The 17,202-nt window shown below is 43.0% G+C and overlaps 2 non-coding genes across 2 annotated transcripts; both read left to right on the forward strand.

The window, feature by feature from the left end:
- Positions 1-67: 67 nt before the first annotated feature.
- Positions 68-141, forward strand: TRNAS-GGA (transfer RNA serine (anticodon GGA)). Its single transcript has one exon. It is a non-coding gene; the product is annotated as a tRNA-Ser (tRNA).
- Positions 142-12,284: 12,143 nt separating this feature from the next.
- TRNAG-UCC (transfer RNA glycine (anticodon UCC)) lies at positions 12,285-12,356 on the forward strand. The gene has a single exon. It is a non-coding gene; the product is annotated as a tRNA-Gly (tRNA).
- Positions 12,357-17,202: the final 4,846 nt, after the last annotated feature.

Consider the following 17,202-nt stretch of genomic DNA (forward strand, 5'->3'; position numbering starts at 1 on the left):
CCAACACCATTCCCACTTCGATTTATAGATCAATTCGCTCTCGCCCTACCGTCTGCTCTACTGACCGTCCTGGTTAGCTCAGTTGGTAGAGCGACTGCCCCGGAAAGGCGGTGGTGCCGGGTTCGATTCCCGGATCAGGACGAGCTTTTCTTTAACTACGAAGTTTCTGAGAAAGCTGTATAGCTTTCCTTTGTAGCCGTTGGCTGCGCTTGGGTGGATGCAATGAGTAATTACTCCCCTATTACAAATCTACTCCACCTTGGGGGATTCCCCTAAATATTTGACCATCTGCTAATAATTGTCTTAGTCGCAAAATAGAGCAATTTGATGCTTAAGATGTTTGAGTGCCACTAACGGGTGAGTAAGAAAGCATTTTAGAAATATGCGTGTTCGCCATCAGAAAATAGAAGCCGCATCTACCGCCAGCAATTTTCTGGCTGCAGTGCTTATACAGAAGTGTCACCCCACTAGGCGCATTTCTGGTGCATTCGGGTGTATGTGCTAGGCTCAATGGACTGCGTGCAACTCGACAACTGGTTGGGTAAGGAGGGCGCTCTCGGTATGATGAATGTATTCAGCTTTTTTGCAGTTAAATAATGCGCTTTTCCTAGAGAGAGGTTGTAGCTTGTAGAAGAGCGGTCACTAGCCCCTACCACAATTACAATATTGTAGCTTCATACGAAGCCTTGCAACAGGCGGAGAATGCGAATTTTAAAATATTGAAGTGCAGTTTGACATTAAACAGCTGAATAAATTCGCATTGAAAATTCATGCTGAATGGTTTTATAATAAGAATACAATAGCATACAGTCGCCCGGAATAAGGAGGGCGAAAAGCCTGAAGGTTGACATTTTCATGTTTAAAGTGCACGAGCTGTGCAACAGAATATACATTATTACGCACTTGCAATCAATGCTTTCCGTGCCAACTGGGAAAAAATGTGGGCATTTTTTATATTATCAGCTGACCACTGAACTGATCGCAACAAACGCGAGAAAGTGGTCGAAGCTGTGGGCTGACCTCTTTTTATAGGGAAGCACCTTTAATGCGCTGCGCTGAGCTCGCTTGTTAATGTCTTCCCCACCAATGAAACCTCACAATCACAAGACACGTCATGACCACCCCTGGCAAAGGAATTAGATTGCAAAACATTATTTAGTCAGAGAAGGCAGAATGCAGATTACCGGTGCTAGGTGGCTTACAGCGACCTGAGTAGCCGATTTAATAACCGGGGTTTCAACTCACAGGTCTGAGCTGCCTTCTATTGGTCGAGAGTAGAAACTTGTATTTGAGATTCCGGGGCGGCTCGTCTTTACAGTTCCTTAATATGTGATCATAAGTGGCTGTTTCACCACACAGTGTACATTCCGGGTCGTAATCACCGGGGTAGAATTTTGACAACAAGTGAGGAGTCAAAGGATCGCGTCTGGAGTCGCCTCCAGGTGGCCTCCTGCTTCTCATCTAAGGCTTTGTCTGGAGGGGGGAATATTCTTCTTTCAAGCTTAAAATGAATACTAATGTTGTGAAATGATGCTAGGCCATCCTTCGAGAAACTCACAGTAACTACCGCGTCCCCTGCTCGGCTTTCGAATCCTCGATCTTTGATGTGTGCCAATTCGTTACCAGGGTTCCACAAGTGAGCTGGAATCCATATCAATTGAGTGATTCTAAGTGCTTTATTTGACCCAATATGCTCATTGCTGCTTTAGAAATTCTGCCGCTCGCATAATTTCGTATGGCGAATTTAGAGTCACTGAGTATAGTAGTTGCTTTAAGGTAAATATGTTTCGTGGCTGCGAAGCAGTATAGATAAGACCATAGAAGAAAAAATTGCTTGACGTCGCATGCTCAGCCTCTGCTATCCATCATCTTCTCATACCACTTCCTTCTCCCTCCAACGGCAGTTTTGCGCACTGCATCTTGGGATTCAGCCTACATTTTTGTCGGAATGCAAATAAGTTTCATTTGCGGTAGCTTGAAAAAGCGCATACAATGCGCATTGCTTGTAACGACGTGCACGCTACAGGGCAGACAAGACAGCATCTCTTCGGCGGCTTCGGCAAAATTACAAATGAGACTGCCTGAAGTTTCAACGAACTACAGACAAGGATTGTCCAGCACACGTGGCGCTTCGCATAAATGGGGAAAAAAATAGGCCGTATACTGCCTGCCGCTGCATTGTCACGCGAGAAAACTTTTCAGTGGTGTTTTCAATTTTAATTTTCCTTGTAGGCTTCAGAAATGCCATGTGACGCACTTTCTAGCCTTTCTTTTTTTTATCCAACCTGAACAGGAGTGTGCGTCTTTGCGGATTCGAGCAGCCCAGGAATATCGAGCTACTCGGAACTGAATCCGTATGTTCGCGTCGTTTGAGAGCAGCTGTTTGGGAGGCTAGCAGATGTTTTAGCTCGGTCGCAGAGAAGTGGAAGCTGTCACCGACGCTGCTCAGTTGTCGTTACAAGCATTTGGCAATGCGCATTGTGTACGCCTTTTTACGCTACCATACACCGCTAACGCAGAAACAATCGAATGTAGTTGGGAAGCTTTTTTCCCGCACCTTAGCACGCGTTCAAGTCGCTACATAAGATATATATCAGATCAATTTATGCAAAGCAGAAAGTTTATTTTGACCTAAGTGCACCCGCTTACACATGGGTCTAGACCACTGTGGAAGGCTATGCTATTTACAGAGCTGTAGTTTACCGTGATCCGTCACCGCGAATTCTACTGCATCCCCTCGACGCCGATAGCTGGCGCCACATCTGGCGGCACATTAGGCCCGCCGCGTCAGCGCCAGTCAGCAGTCAGCCACGCGCAGCAGAGGGCCACAGTGGCGGATCGCTAATCACTGTAAACTAAATCTCTCTATTAATAACATATTAGTCCACCATGTCTAACTGTTCAGAGTTCACACCGTGAGGCACACCTGAGCCACTTACGAATAAGATCAAGGTCTTATTGCACCTGCATTTCTAGTATGTTATTTTGACCGCATGTATTTAAACGCTATATCGAGCGCGCCAGGTAACTGTCAGTATGGTAAATGCACAGAACACCCCTCAGTTCAAATATTTGAGGCAAAGATGTGGCTACTGTAAAACATAAGTTTATTTATCAGAAAAAAAAACCCAAGGTGTACTTAGTCGGGCACGTCGGCGCAATTACCGCTGCTCTCATTGCAAAATTGATGTCATTTGCATGTTCTAATCGTCACGGACCGCAAACATACAAAACTGAACAGGCGCAAATAAATTCTTTTGTGACGTTGCCGAGTTTAAGCACCGTTTACGTGGTCTTGCATTCAAGATAACAATGTGATATTCATCTTGAAGCCCATATTTTAAACGTCTTCGTGTTGAAAGTGGACGCTGTCCATCAAGTAGATAATATAACTACCTCAATGTGCCAGTTTTTTTGCCTAATAGAACCTTACCCACGCAAAGAAAGTTCTTAACACCATGTGCAGTAGCCATAAAGGCTGGGAAAATATTATTTATCCCCAGTTTTGCCAAGTACTTATTCAGAGGTGGGATTCCATCTTGTATTTGGAGGTTCCAGTTGAGACACCACAGTGTCCTAACAGCTATCCCACGTTTTCCATATGTGCAAGTGTCGCTATGCTGCACCTTCATAAAGGCACTCTGTTTGAGCAAACAAAAGCTTTGGCAATAGTTTTAACTCGTACCGAATTGTCAAGTGACTTGTAGAAGATAATACTCAGTGCACAACTTCGCATAAATGTAAATAAACCACACAAATTCATCAAAATTACAGCCTGCCATCACTTAAATCCAGAAGATAAAGATAAATATATTGGTTGTCACAGCAAAAATGGGTGAAGAATAAAAAGAATTCAAAGCGTACTTTCCAACTAAAGTAAAAGGACTGTTGCTAGGACTCAAGAAAAGCGTCCGTTGCATTTTTTACCTTTCATCTACTATAAGGGGGTACCCAAGAGAAACCGAACTTATTTTCTTTTGAACCTATTTATTCACATTTGAAGCCAAAACCTTCAATCTCCTTCAAAGTACCCTCCACTTTCACTAATACAATTGTTTAAACTTTCATTCCACTTTTCAAAGAATTGTTTAAATTAATCTTTTGTGATGCTTGACAGCGCCTGCGTCGTTTTTTTTCTTTGCCTCTGCAACATCAGCAAAACGCTTTGCTTTTATATATTTTTTTCATTCTGGGAAACAAAAAAAGTCCCACCGGGCAAGGCCCGTTGAGTATGGTGGCTGAGGAACAAGGGTTGTACCATTTTTTTTGTCAAATATTGGTGATTGCACGTATTTTTTCAACATTTTCATGTGTTCGGGCTGTGGAAGGACGCCCAGAATGAAGTTGATCATGAGTTGACATTTCACCCATTTTGAAACGGGAGAACCACTCAAACTGTTGAGTTTTCCCGATAGCATCATCCTTGTATGCCGTTGTTAACATTTTAAGAGTTTCTGTTCCATTTTTTTGTTTCGATCAGAAAGCACATTTCACCGCCACACGCTGTTCACGAAAATCAGCCATTGCAAAAACAACGCTCACAGAAAACAGTTGTCACTATAAACTCTGCCGAAGCTAGTACGTCTGACCTTCAGCAACACCACTCGGCTGACTGACTCTGGATGGCTGGATGGAATATAGGAGCGTCCCCTTTGAAACGGAGTGGTAGCAGTAGCTATCATGCTCATTTTTCTCCCTCTATCTTAATTATTGATTTATATTGGTTAACTAAACATTATTTTATTTATTATATTTTTGTTTCTACATTACTAACATTATGCCACTTCTCTGCATTTAAACCACCAATCTTCCAGTCGTTTTTTGCTAGTTTCCACCGCCGGTTTATTCATCCGGCCACTGGTATCTCTAAACCACAGAACTTCAGGAACTGCGCCTGCATCAACTTCCGGGTGGATACAATTACATTCGAGTATAATATGGTCAATTGTTTCACTGGAGTTACCACATACAGCACATGCGTCATCTTCATTGTTAAATTTCTTTTTGTAGCTGCGTGTTCTAAGGCACCCTGATCTAGCTTCAAAACGTAGGGCACTGCCTCTTGAGTTATCAAAGAAAGCTTCCTTCCTGATCTGCATTTTCCGGTTTCGGTATAATTCCACACTCTGTTTTTTCTCCATCCAATTTATCCAATTTTTACCTTCTGTGTTTTCTACCTGTTGCTTAAAGCTCTTTATTTCTCCGTCCTTGGGACTAGCATACTTACTAGTTAGTTTCCTAGTTCTTTTCCTCCATTTTGAGTCAACGATTTTTAAGTACAGGTATTTAACTACTTTAGCTGCCCATCTGTTACTGTCCTATTTCCTGAAGTGTTCCTCATATAATATTTTACTCTGAGCGTCCCGTACTTCGAAAGATGCCCAGTCTATATCTCCCTGTACCGCCTCATTTGTGGTTTTGCCGTGGTCACCTAGTACTAATCGTCCAACGGCTCTCTGATTTATTTCTAATGTCGACTGTACCTCTGATTTTAGGCACAAAACCGCATTTCCGAAAGTAAGTACGGGCACCATAATTCCTTTCCAAATACCCCTCAAAACCTCATACCTGCTGTATCCCCACAATACCCTATGCTTCATTATCCCGGCATTCCTTCGCCCTTTGGCCTTAAGTGATTGCTCATGCTTTCCAATATATGCCAATCCTTCGTTTACCCATACCCCCAGATATTCATATTCTGCTACTCTGGGTATTTCATGGCCTTGTATTTTAAGACCCTGATCAGTTGAGCCGTTGCAAATGATCAGACCCGACTTAACTGCGCTAAAACTGAAGCCTAGAGCGTCCCCTTCTTCTCCGCAGTACTTAAATAGAGCTCGCAATTCTTCCAGACTTTCAGCTAGCAGCACAATATCGTCGCATACATCAAACCGGGGAGGCGCTGCTCTACCGTCTTTCCACCTAATCTATATGACAAGTCAAAACCTAGGTTACTGCCTTGAATCATCCGTTCTAGGTTTATCATGTAAAGCATGAACAGAAGCGGTGATAGAGGACAGCCTTGTCTGAATCCTTTGCATACATTGACATCTTCCGTACTTCTTATCCCTTCCCATGTAATTTCTACTTTGTTATCCCGGTATATTTCCTTTAGGAACTCTATTATCTCATAACCGATACCTTCTTCTTTTAACATGTTCCACAGGAGTTCCCTGTTTACGTTGTCGTATGCCCTGTTTATGTCAAGGAAGGCCAAATACAAAGGTGTATTTTCCACTCTAGATATTTCGATGCATTGCGTAAGCACGAACAGGCTATCATCTATACGCCTACCATTTCTAAAGCCGTTGTGAAGTTCTCCGAGCATCTTGTTACTTTCTACCCATGCTTGCACCTTTAATTTCACCGCCTGCATGGCCAACCTGTACATAACAAATGTTATGGTAATCGACCGGTAGGATTTTATGTGCATCCTTTCTCCTTTTCCTTTATAAATCAAATTCATTTTACTCTGCCACCAGCTGTCCGGAATTTGCTTATTCGTTATGACTGTTTCCAGAGCTTTTAACAACGTTTCCTTACTTTTTGACAAGTTCGTTAATCAGCTTGATCGGAATTCCATCCATTCCTGTAGATGCGTTTTAGGAATATTTTTTTCTGCCTTTTTCCGGTTTAGATTGGTCAGTTCTAAGCTGCTTTGTATTCTGCTACCTTGTGTTGCTTCCTGATTTGCGGAGATTACCCTGCCGTCACTCTTAAATGACTCGGCTATAACTGATGTAATGCAGTTCACTGCGTTGTCTCCCTTTAAACAATTTCCCTCGTTATCTTGAATCCGATCTTGCTTTATTTGATTCTTCTTCCCTAGCCAGCTTATATGGTTCCAGAATTTTCTTGCTCCGCCTCTAGAGGCATCGTGTATGTCAGCCATCCAGCGATCGGTGGACTGTTTTATTTTACTTTGGACGAGGGCCTGTACCTCAAGTTTCTTTTGTCGATATGATTCCCGTTTTTGGTCGACTTCCTCATGAGATACCTGTGCTTTCTTTGCCATTCGGTGTTCCCTTGAAGCAGCCCGTCGTTGTTCAATAGCTTCCCTGATTTCCTTATTCCACCAGCTGCGTGGCTTCCTCTTTCTATTCCAGCGTTTTGCTACATTAACCTCCTTAATTTTCCTCCTTATGAGTAGTACTGTACCTGTTCATTATCACAGTTTTCCAAGGGGCTTTTCTCTATTGCGTCCTCTATCTCTGCTGCTATCTGCGCTATTTGATCGTCATTTAATTTTGTGTTTACTTTTTGTCTATGTTCCGTTTCTCTTTTCATCAAGGGCCCCATCTGCAGACTAATACGTTTATGATCACTTCCCAGACTACACTTTCCTTCTTCGTCTATTTCCATTTTTGTGACCTTGCTATAAATTTCCTGCGACATTAGACAGTAGTCAATGGTCATCTGCCTTTTGCGGAATTCCCACGTGATTTGGCCTTCACATTTTGTTTCTCTATTTACTGTAACTAGATCGTGTCGCTCACAAAAATCTAGCATTAGCTTCCCGTTACAATTATCCATCCAGATCGTCTGCGTGGCCGTTCATGTCCCCCAGCAAAATAATATTGGCCCCGTCTCCAAACTGGCTTACATCGTCACTGAGACATTCAACAAGATCCTTGTTTTCTTGCCTACATTGGTGTCCTGCTCCTAAATAAACTATCCCTAGCCATGTCCTTATGCCGGCAATTGTTCCTGATACCCAGATATGTTCTTTACAAGTCGATTTAATTCTTTGCCAATTTTCTCCCTGGTGTATCAACATACCTACCCCTCCACCCTTTTTTTCGTTCTCGTTCTGTTGCACCCTTCCCAGACGTAGCCTTCTATAAACGGCGGATCTTCTAGATCCCTGAGATGAGTCTCGCAAAGAGCGTACACACCTATTTTGTCATCCTTCAACTGCTGTTCTATCTCTAGCCATTTCGGTCTTTTTCTACCGCCTTGCATGTTTATGTAGCTGATCCTAGTGTTAAATTTTTTTGTACTTTTCTTTCTCGACCTCCTCCTTGCCATTTTTGGAAGCTCAGCCTCTGTTATTACACTTTCTTCTTCTTCACTTCTAACTACCTCTGTGCACGGAGTCCTCACGGACCCCCTAAAAAAGCTGCAGCCCTGCCTGCCAGGCGCCAGCCGATCGCTGGTCCCACCCTTCTGTTAAAATGAATGTCATCTCGCTGAAAAGCCCTACCAAAACCTGCTTTATGCACCATGCACCTCCCTGTTTACCTCAACCACTTCGAAACGCTTCTCCAGGCTTAACTTTCTTATGTCCTGATTGACTGTCACCACGTCCTTTTCCAGCTTTCCGTTCAATCCTAGAACCTCCGGTACTGTACATACAACTATCTGCGCTTGCTGTGCTATCTCCCCGAAATCGTCAACTCCCTTAGCTAAACTCTCCACCACTCCTGCAGCGTCACCATTTAGGACATCGTTTAGCCCCGCGGCTACTATCACCATACTGCGCTCTGCGGAATTTTTTGACAGCCTATTTTTACTCTCTTTCAGCAATGCCCTCATTGTGCTCCCTGGGAAGGCTCCAACTAACACTCGCTCATCACGTTCCAACATATCTCCAAGATATCTCGCTTGCACCTGCTCATGTTAGAACCTCCGGCGATAAGCACCTGGGCCTTCTCTCTCCCTCTCCCACCTGTTGGCTCCTGCTTTCGGTTCTCTGTGTCCTTCTCTCTGGGATTTTCATTCTTCCTTACTTCTTTCTTTTTTTCCGGCTCTTAATAGCTGCTTCTAAATAGCTCTGTCGGTTCGGATCCGCCTGACCTACTTTTCTTATGCCTTCCATGCCAGTGCTAGTCCCAGCCACGTCGCCCGGGCTGGAATGTTTGTCCTCGTTGTTTCCAAGGGCAAAATCCGCCTGGATGGATGGATGGATGGATGGATGGATGGATGGATGGATGGATGGATGGATGGATGGATGGATGGATGGATGGATGGATGGATGGATGGATGGATGGATGGATGGATGGATGGATGGATGGATGGATGGATGGATGGATGGATGGATGGATGGATGGATGGATGGATGGATGGATGGATGGATGGATGGATGGATGGATGGATGGATGGATGGATGGATGGATGGATGGATGGATGGATGGATGGATGGATGGATGGATGGATGGATGGATGGATGGATGGATGGATGGATGGATGGATGGATGGATGGATGGATGGATGGATGGATGGAATATAGGAGCGTCCCCTTTCAAACGGGGTGGTAGCAGTAGCTATCATGCTCATTTTTCTCCCTATATCTTAATTATTGATTTAGAATGGTTAACTCAACCATCATTCTATTTATTAAATTTTGTTCCTACATTACTAACATTATGTCACTTCTCTGCTTTTAAGCCACCAATCTTCCAGTCGTTTTTTGCTAGTTTCCACAGCTGGTTTATTCACCCGGCCACTGGTATCTCTAAACCCCAGAGATTCAGGAACAGTGCTTGCGCCTGCACCAACTTCCGGATGGATACCATTACATTCGAGTATAATATGGGCAATTGTTTCACTGGAGTTTCCACATACAGCACATGCGTCATCTCCATTGTTAAATTTCTTTTTGTAGCTGCGTGTTCTAAGGCACCCTGATCTATAGCTTCAAAAAGAAGGGCACTGCCTCTTGAGTTATCAAAGAAATCTTCCTTCCTGATCTGCATTTTCCACTTTCGGTATAATTCCACACTCTGTTGGTTTTCCATCGAATGTATCCAATTTTTACCTTCTGTGTTTTTCACCTGTTACTTAATGCTCTTTATTTCTCCGTCCTTGTTACTAGCATACTTACTAGGTAGTTTCCTAGTTCTTTTCCTCCATTGTGAGTCAACGCTGTTTAGGTACAGGTATTTAAATACTTTAGCTGTCCATCTTTTACTGTCCAATTTCCTCAGGCGTTCCTCATATAATATTTTACTCTGAGCTTCCCGCACTTCGAAAGAAGCCCAGCCCATATCTCCTGTACCGCCTCATTTGTAGTTTTGCCGTGGGCACCTAGTGCTAATCGTCCAACGGATCTATGATTTGTTTCTAATGTCGACTGTACCTCTGATTTTAGGCACAAAACCGCATTTCCGAAAGTAAGTCCGGGCATCATAATTCCTGGAATGCTCACTCTATGCGCTCCTAGCGGCAAAACACGCAACTACGAAAGCGGTGCCCACCAAAAAATTAGTTCGGTTTCTTTTGGGTACCCCCTCGTATCATTTACTCGCCATTAACTAATAGCATTTTATACAAGGTTGTAAATGCTCACGCGTGAACCGGAAAGTAGTGGAGCGCAACGAAACTTCTCCAAACGAGGTGTATTCCACGCGATATCCTTCGCATATAATGCTTTAAATTCCCGCAAAGTTTTGAATTTGCCGCATGACAGCGCGCTGCGCGCAATTACAGTGTTCAGTGGACACACGCGTTACACTCCTCACATATGCGATTTCATAAAGCACTACCTGATTTACGCCTTTTAACGATCTCCACGCATAGCCTTGCGTTTCTGCTCGCTTTAAGAAGCAGTAATAGTAGTTGTAGTAGTAGTAGTAGACTTTATTGAAACGCAACACTTAGGCGCCTAATAAATCGATGGCCTGCTGGACGAGGCGCTATTCTTCCTCACCCTCAGCACCAAGCCAGTCCACCAAGGTCCAGACAGTATGGGAAGACATGGGAAAGAAACCCGATTGCAATGCAACTGGGCATGAAAATAGGCAGTGGGAGAGGTTGGCATAATTGGAAGGGCAATTGGGGCATGAAGGATCGCGGCGGAATTTGTACAGATGTAGCCGTGAAGGGGTTATGAGAGTATTCAACTGTATCTGCTGAAGGACGTGAGCCTCCTGAATGGAGAGATTACGATGAGGGTCGGGGTAGAGCTTGGGGTCTAAGCGAGCAGCATTTTAATATTCGCTAATGGTGGCACGAAGAGATAGTCTCGACCCGCCCTCCAAGGACCTGGGCCAGGGGCCACTCGAAGATACACGCTACCGGCGTTAGCCGTCGCTCTGAGCACGCGCTGTCCTTGACCCTTACATCAAGACCGGAACCAAAGCTAAGCCTCTGATGAGCAATATAAGAAAGGGCGAAGTGATCAACATTTTGCCAGAGCGCTGTAACGACGCATACAGGCGCACGGAAAGCTATGCGACGTGGTAAGCTTAATCTTCGCCTGTTTCACTTTTGCAAATTAAAAAGGCCTAACTAGACTATACCACGCTGAAACTATCTGAGGGGTTGGAATATTTCTGCCGCGTTCGACTGCATTTCAACCGGCAAATGTAAGTTTAGCGCAGTATTTAAAAAGCTTTTTGTTAATGTCCACTAGTCGTTCAATTGTTCAAGTAGGCGGAAATGCAGTTACCATTTGCTGCTTTACATACCTCTGTCAGCACTCGCTTGATTTCAGTTGGTAAGAACGATTTTCTTTTTTATCTAGAACCATCTTAGCTTGGGCAACATTTATTTAAAGGGCATAAACGAACACTTTTAGACAAACAATATCATATATGGGATAGAATAAAATATGTCGACTGGTCAAGTAATTTGCATTTTAGTAAACCCTATATTTGCCACCTTTCTATGTTTTCTTTTTCTGCATAAAACACTTCGGCTGAAGGTTATTTCCCCGCCTATACTTTTTTGTTGCCTACGATGTAGTTTTCACGTTTCCTGTTTTGCCACATAACGTATTCGATGTCAAATTTTTAACTACCATATTTTACGCCACCAAAAAAAAACTCAAAAACATTGCAACTACGTCACGGTTAAGTTACCTAAGCTGCAGTTTACTTAATGAGAGTTGTGTAGCGGTGACACAAGGGCACTTCTCTTCACCAATATTGAAATAATTGTTGATGCTAAAGTTCAAGTTGTGCTCTTTAGAAAGAGTTGCTCAGACATTGTCTCCAAAGATAGGGATTTAAATGAGCCCGATTCATAAACAAAGAAATATTTATCTTTGGTTGGTCAGAGAGTATTTCAATACATTTCGCGTAAGAAATCTCGCAAATGAATGTTTTTCTGGTAATGCAATAAACATTGTAACAGCGATCACACACTTCAGGAATAGTGCGTGACTGGCGAATCTGCTTAGTACACGCATAGGCCTCCATCGGTTATTCCGCCTATTACAGTTCAATGCCCCCAGACGCCTCCCGGAAAGCTGGTCCAAAGAAATAATCTGACCCACTTTCTATTACGTTTGCGGAGCCCTTGCCGCAATGTCAAATGGCTTCGCCTGAAGCGCTCGAAAGCAGGCGTCGGTGGTATAGTGGTTAGCATAGCTGCCTTCCAAGCAGTTGACCCGGGTTCGATTCCCGGCCGACGCAATCATATTTCCTTTGCGTACATATATCAGTAGCTACGTATTGGTTTGTTTGCTTGTAGGGTTTTTTTTTTCTTTATTGCCAAATTTATAACAGATTTTACACATAGAGAACATTACTCCACAAACACACAACATATGGGTTAAAACCACGCGATTTCGGGCTGCGTGATCCATTACAAATAAGACATGTGCAGCAACATTTCCATTCTCGGAAGGCACTCAAGTACTTCGTATTGTGTCTTAAAAAGATCAGTAACACTCGCCGGCATGCAACATTGATGCGAGGAAAATATGGCAGTATTTTCTCGCGCGGTTCAACATCCCAAAGCGACTCAGGTTGTGAGAAACGCCGTAGTCGAGGACTCCGGAAATTTCGACCACCTGGGGTTCTTTAACGTGCACTGACATCGCACAGCACGCGGGCGCCTTGCTTTTCGCCGCCATCGAAAAGAGGCAGCCACAGCCGGGACTCGATCCCGCATCTTTGAGCACGGTAGCCGAGCGCCGTAACCAATAAATCACCACGCTGATTGTGTTCAGCTTGGCATTGTTTGTTTCCATTAGATTCCCTTTGAACTGCTGTAAAAGCTACCAATTTATTTTTCACCGCATTACCGCTTAACAAAACCCTCCCACACGTCCCCCCCCCCCCCCTCCCACTCCCGCCTCTTGAAATTAAGTGACTTTTTTATTTTCAGTTTGCGCTTAACCACAGTGTGCAAACTTCGAATTTGATTTAGGTAAAAACGGTGCGAGCGTAAGCATAGCCAAAACATTCATAGATGTAGGAGAGGCAGCTATGTTAATCATGGTTTTGCATGTTTTAGCATGGTCGGACAAGGTTTGGCATTAATACTACCTTTTCATTGAGCGATTGTTTTAAGTTTTTTGTCTAACATTGGTTTAGCGAAAAGGCAGGCGCACGATCTTTGTTACTTCTTGGTGGACAAATTTCAAGGTTGTTCGATCTCAGCGATGCGAACTGAGAAGTAGCCCCCCAAGTATAACCTCGTGCTCGAAAGCATGAGCTTAAACCTGCTTTCGGTGTCTGGATAAATTTGTGGCAGACCAATATAATAAAGCGCAAACGGGACAAAGAAAGATGGTGAATGCTTCAACTTTCCAGAATTTTTTTATTGCCATTCCTTTCGGGGGTGAGCTAATATTCACTCTAATGTTTACTTTTATGAGTCCGAGGCCGCCTATCACAGCGTTCCTTGAAATAAATGCCAGTTCATGTACGAGTTATGCTGATATTATGAATTAGAAATGTGCACTTCATCTCAGAGAGAACACAGTTGTGGCTGAACAAATCTCCTATAATCAAAGTGGCGGTGCACTACATTCACTCCACAACCAAGCCAAAACCAGCCTTCGACATTAGCAAACAACACTGGTGCTGTTATCCGCTGGCTCCCAAACGGGAAGTGCAACTTTACCATGTTGGCAATGTTTCAAACGGAAGGTTTCAAATGCAAATTTTTCATTACATAGGATATTGAGATGTAGTCTCGTAAAATGCGTAATAAATGCATCATAGAGGAGATTTTGAAAGTATGAAACATTACATCAAAGCTGGAATATTTTAAGATAATGAGAAATGTTTGGGCTATGAGTCGGCAGAAGCATACTCAGAAACACATGCAAACAAAACTTACCCACTTGTTGCTCTCGTTTCATAATTCAGAATTGGGTGTAGCAGTTCATAGCAAATCGGCACATGCTTCGAAGAAGTGCATTCAGAAGCACGCGAGGTCATTTTAAAGACAATGTATACGAAAAATGTCTCGAAAAATTTATTTTGTGAAGCTGGATGTTCCCACAAATGCTCCTCATCCATTGCTTCTCCGAAGAGCGAAAACTTATTGGGTTGTCCTACATGCTATTGCGCACGTGCATTACTTGGTAAAAACAATAATTTGAGGCTAAAACAGTTTTTATTTGGTAGCTCTAACAGCAGATTAAACAATAAGGGAAACGTGCATGGTAGCTAACGAAAAACATGGAGTGAACAAGAGGCGGCAGTGTTAGCGGACGCCGCAAACGGAGTCAGTCATTGAGGTTGTCTGCTTCGTTGCCTGCTGCAGCCCGAAATTCTATCTCATTCTCTTGATGTTGTGCTTGAGAACTCCTTTCAGAACTCACCAATGTCTAGGCTGCGTGGTTTGAGCAAAATAAGTGAAAGCTACTTTGGAACAAGCGACATCCTCTGAGAACGCATTAGAAGCTGGCGTAATTCAGAGCAGCACCCAACTGCTAGCGAACCTCTAAAGTACATCCCGCTTCAGAAAGCCCATTATTGTGGATTTGAAAATAGATTGCCATTTAAATGACAAGCCTACTTTGCCCGCAACTTTAAAACGCTCGACAACTTCAACCACCAGCGGACTCGCAATAGTAATCTCTATAGTTCGGTGGACGTTTTGGGGATTTAGCTGCATTAGTTTTTATGAGTCGCGCACTCAACTTCAATATGAATATCTTTTTCGGTGTTTCAAAGTATTCGCCTTTTGCATAATCGATATTGTTTAATGATTTAGGCTAAGATTTTCGTGATTTCATTCCATCAAAAAATTGCATCACAGGTTCACTGCGAATTAGAAAAATATTTCAAATCATTTATTGCACGCCTTCCTGGGGACGTTAAGACTACTTTTCATCTTCACTGTGCTGCAGCGGCTGCGAGAACACGCTTTGTCTGCAAACACATGGCCACCCACTGGCAGTGCCCTCTTGTAGAAAGGTAGGAGACTGAGGAGCGCCTTTCAGGTTACTTTATTTCATGTCCATTAAATGTATAACCCCATACAACAATTGAACAGCGGTTGTTTCCAGATCCGGCGACGTGAACGATTGTTGCAATCGTCTCGATCGCAGTCACCGAGTACATCAAGTCCATACTTCAGGGCTACTTTTAAGACAAAGCTTGAGCGTTTAACACACCTTTCGCTTGTATCACTAGGCTCAACTCATGCTTAAAGCTCCCATTTTTTTTTTAAAGCTTTGAACGTCCGTGCGGAGTCTAGCACTGCTCCCGAACGATGGTCTGGTGAGATACAATAGAGCAGAAGACTCCCGAGACGAGCCTTTTCTCTTCGGCCTTTACAATAGAACGAGGCAGCACAAACTAGCCAGTATACATAATGCACTTAAGTAGTGTGTTGGTGATCTGTTAACGAATGCGGCTCAATATGCGAATACCGCTCGTTCGACCGGAAATACAATATTTTCCTAAAAATCTTTGTGGAACAGCTCTAAAATCTGCACGCTAACCTGTAATCCTGATTTATATTTTTGTATGTCTTCCTTAAAGCTTTCTTTACACGATGTCACGTATAAGCAAGCTTAGGCAGACAGTTTAGCCTTGTATATTGTTACGTGGCAGCAATATTTATTTCTTGTGAAATGTTGCATTCATCAATGGCGGAACCTGTTTGATTGAGATTTACATCAGCCACCTGTCCTGTGATACCTTTTCCGCACGACTGTCCTCCGCATGCGTCGTAATACGCATTTAGCTTGTTGCTACTTGATTAATTTATTTGAATCAATATTTCATCAATAAAAAAAAAGTACATGAACTGAAATTCCGCTCCCTGCAAAATTAAAGAGGCAACGATGCTAAATATATTGGAAGGTGATGTGGCCACTCTATGCAAAACTTTTATTCTGCCTGGGGCTCCCAAGAATGCATTTATCATCTAATCTTGCTCTCTTACGCACACATAACGCATAGTCATACTGTTAGGCGGCGAATTGTTTGTGTTTCAAGGCGAAAGCCTTTAATGGCTGATGTTGTCGTGGACAAAATGCGTCCCGCTTTTGCAGCAGCTCTGATTGGCCGAGGCGACATGGCGTCATAGAGCTCTCGACCAATCACAGAGCACCACGACAGTATACGCGAATGCATACCTTATATGGCCATATGCAAATCAATGATCAATTACTAATTATTGACGAATTAAGTGATAGAATAATATATAACTGATGACTAATTAAGTAATTCATTCAATAGCTAATAATTGAGTAATCAATTACCTACTCAATGACGAATTATTCAAAAAAATATTTAGTTATAATTTAAATATTTATTATATATTACTCAGTGCCAGTTGCGTAACAAAATGCGGCACTCAGGCTTTCGCCTTTCACTACTTCAGTCGCTAAAGTCCCACTTAATTTGTTACACAATTTGGGTTAGTTCTGAGGGTGTTTAATTGGCATAGGTCGCACCCTAAAAACATTTCCGCCTCTGAGACTGAGGATAGCAGCAAGCAAGTAATAATCGAAGGATGAAAGACACACAAAAAAGCATTCGTGGGGCCATTCCATCTGCAAATTGTTAAAAACAAACCTTGTCTGCCTTTGTTAGTGCTGTTTACTTAGATCTGTATCTTTGTCAAAGAAATGTAGCATATATAACTATTTCTGCATTTTAGCATTAATAGTTCAAAGTTATCCCTATGTGTGGTGAAAGTGCAACTTGCCTTAATTTTTTATTGCAGGCAACTTGGAAAAGCCAAATATTTCAGCTAGTGTCCAATTGCGATGTCAGGTCGTTTTAAACTTGGTCCTATGACATCGTGAAAAGGCTATGTTTAAGCTTGGACGACTGAGGAGTTCGTTTCTAGCAACGTGCAGTTTCTGGCTGAGCCAGTTTCCCCTATGGCGGCGACTGACCTATTTCGGTTCGCTCGCTTTCTATGAAAAGCCGCCGTAAACACCGTACGAGCAGCGGGCGTCGGTGGTATAACATGACAAAATAAAGATCAAGCAATAAAAGACTTAAAGCTTCGGCCTGTGTCTTTTTGTGTACGTCCTCGGTCAGGAAATAAAGAAAAAAAAAA

This window comes from Amblyomma maculatum, chromosome 11 (assembly GCF_055883805.1).
Source record: "Amblyomma maculatum isolate TAMU_Amacu chromosome 11, ASM5588380v1, whole genome shotgun sequence".
NCBI lineage: Eukaryota > Metazoa > Arthropoda > Arachnida > Ixodida > Ixodidae > Amblyomma > Amblyomma maculatum.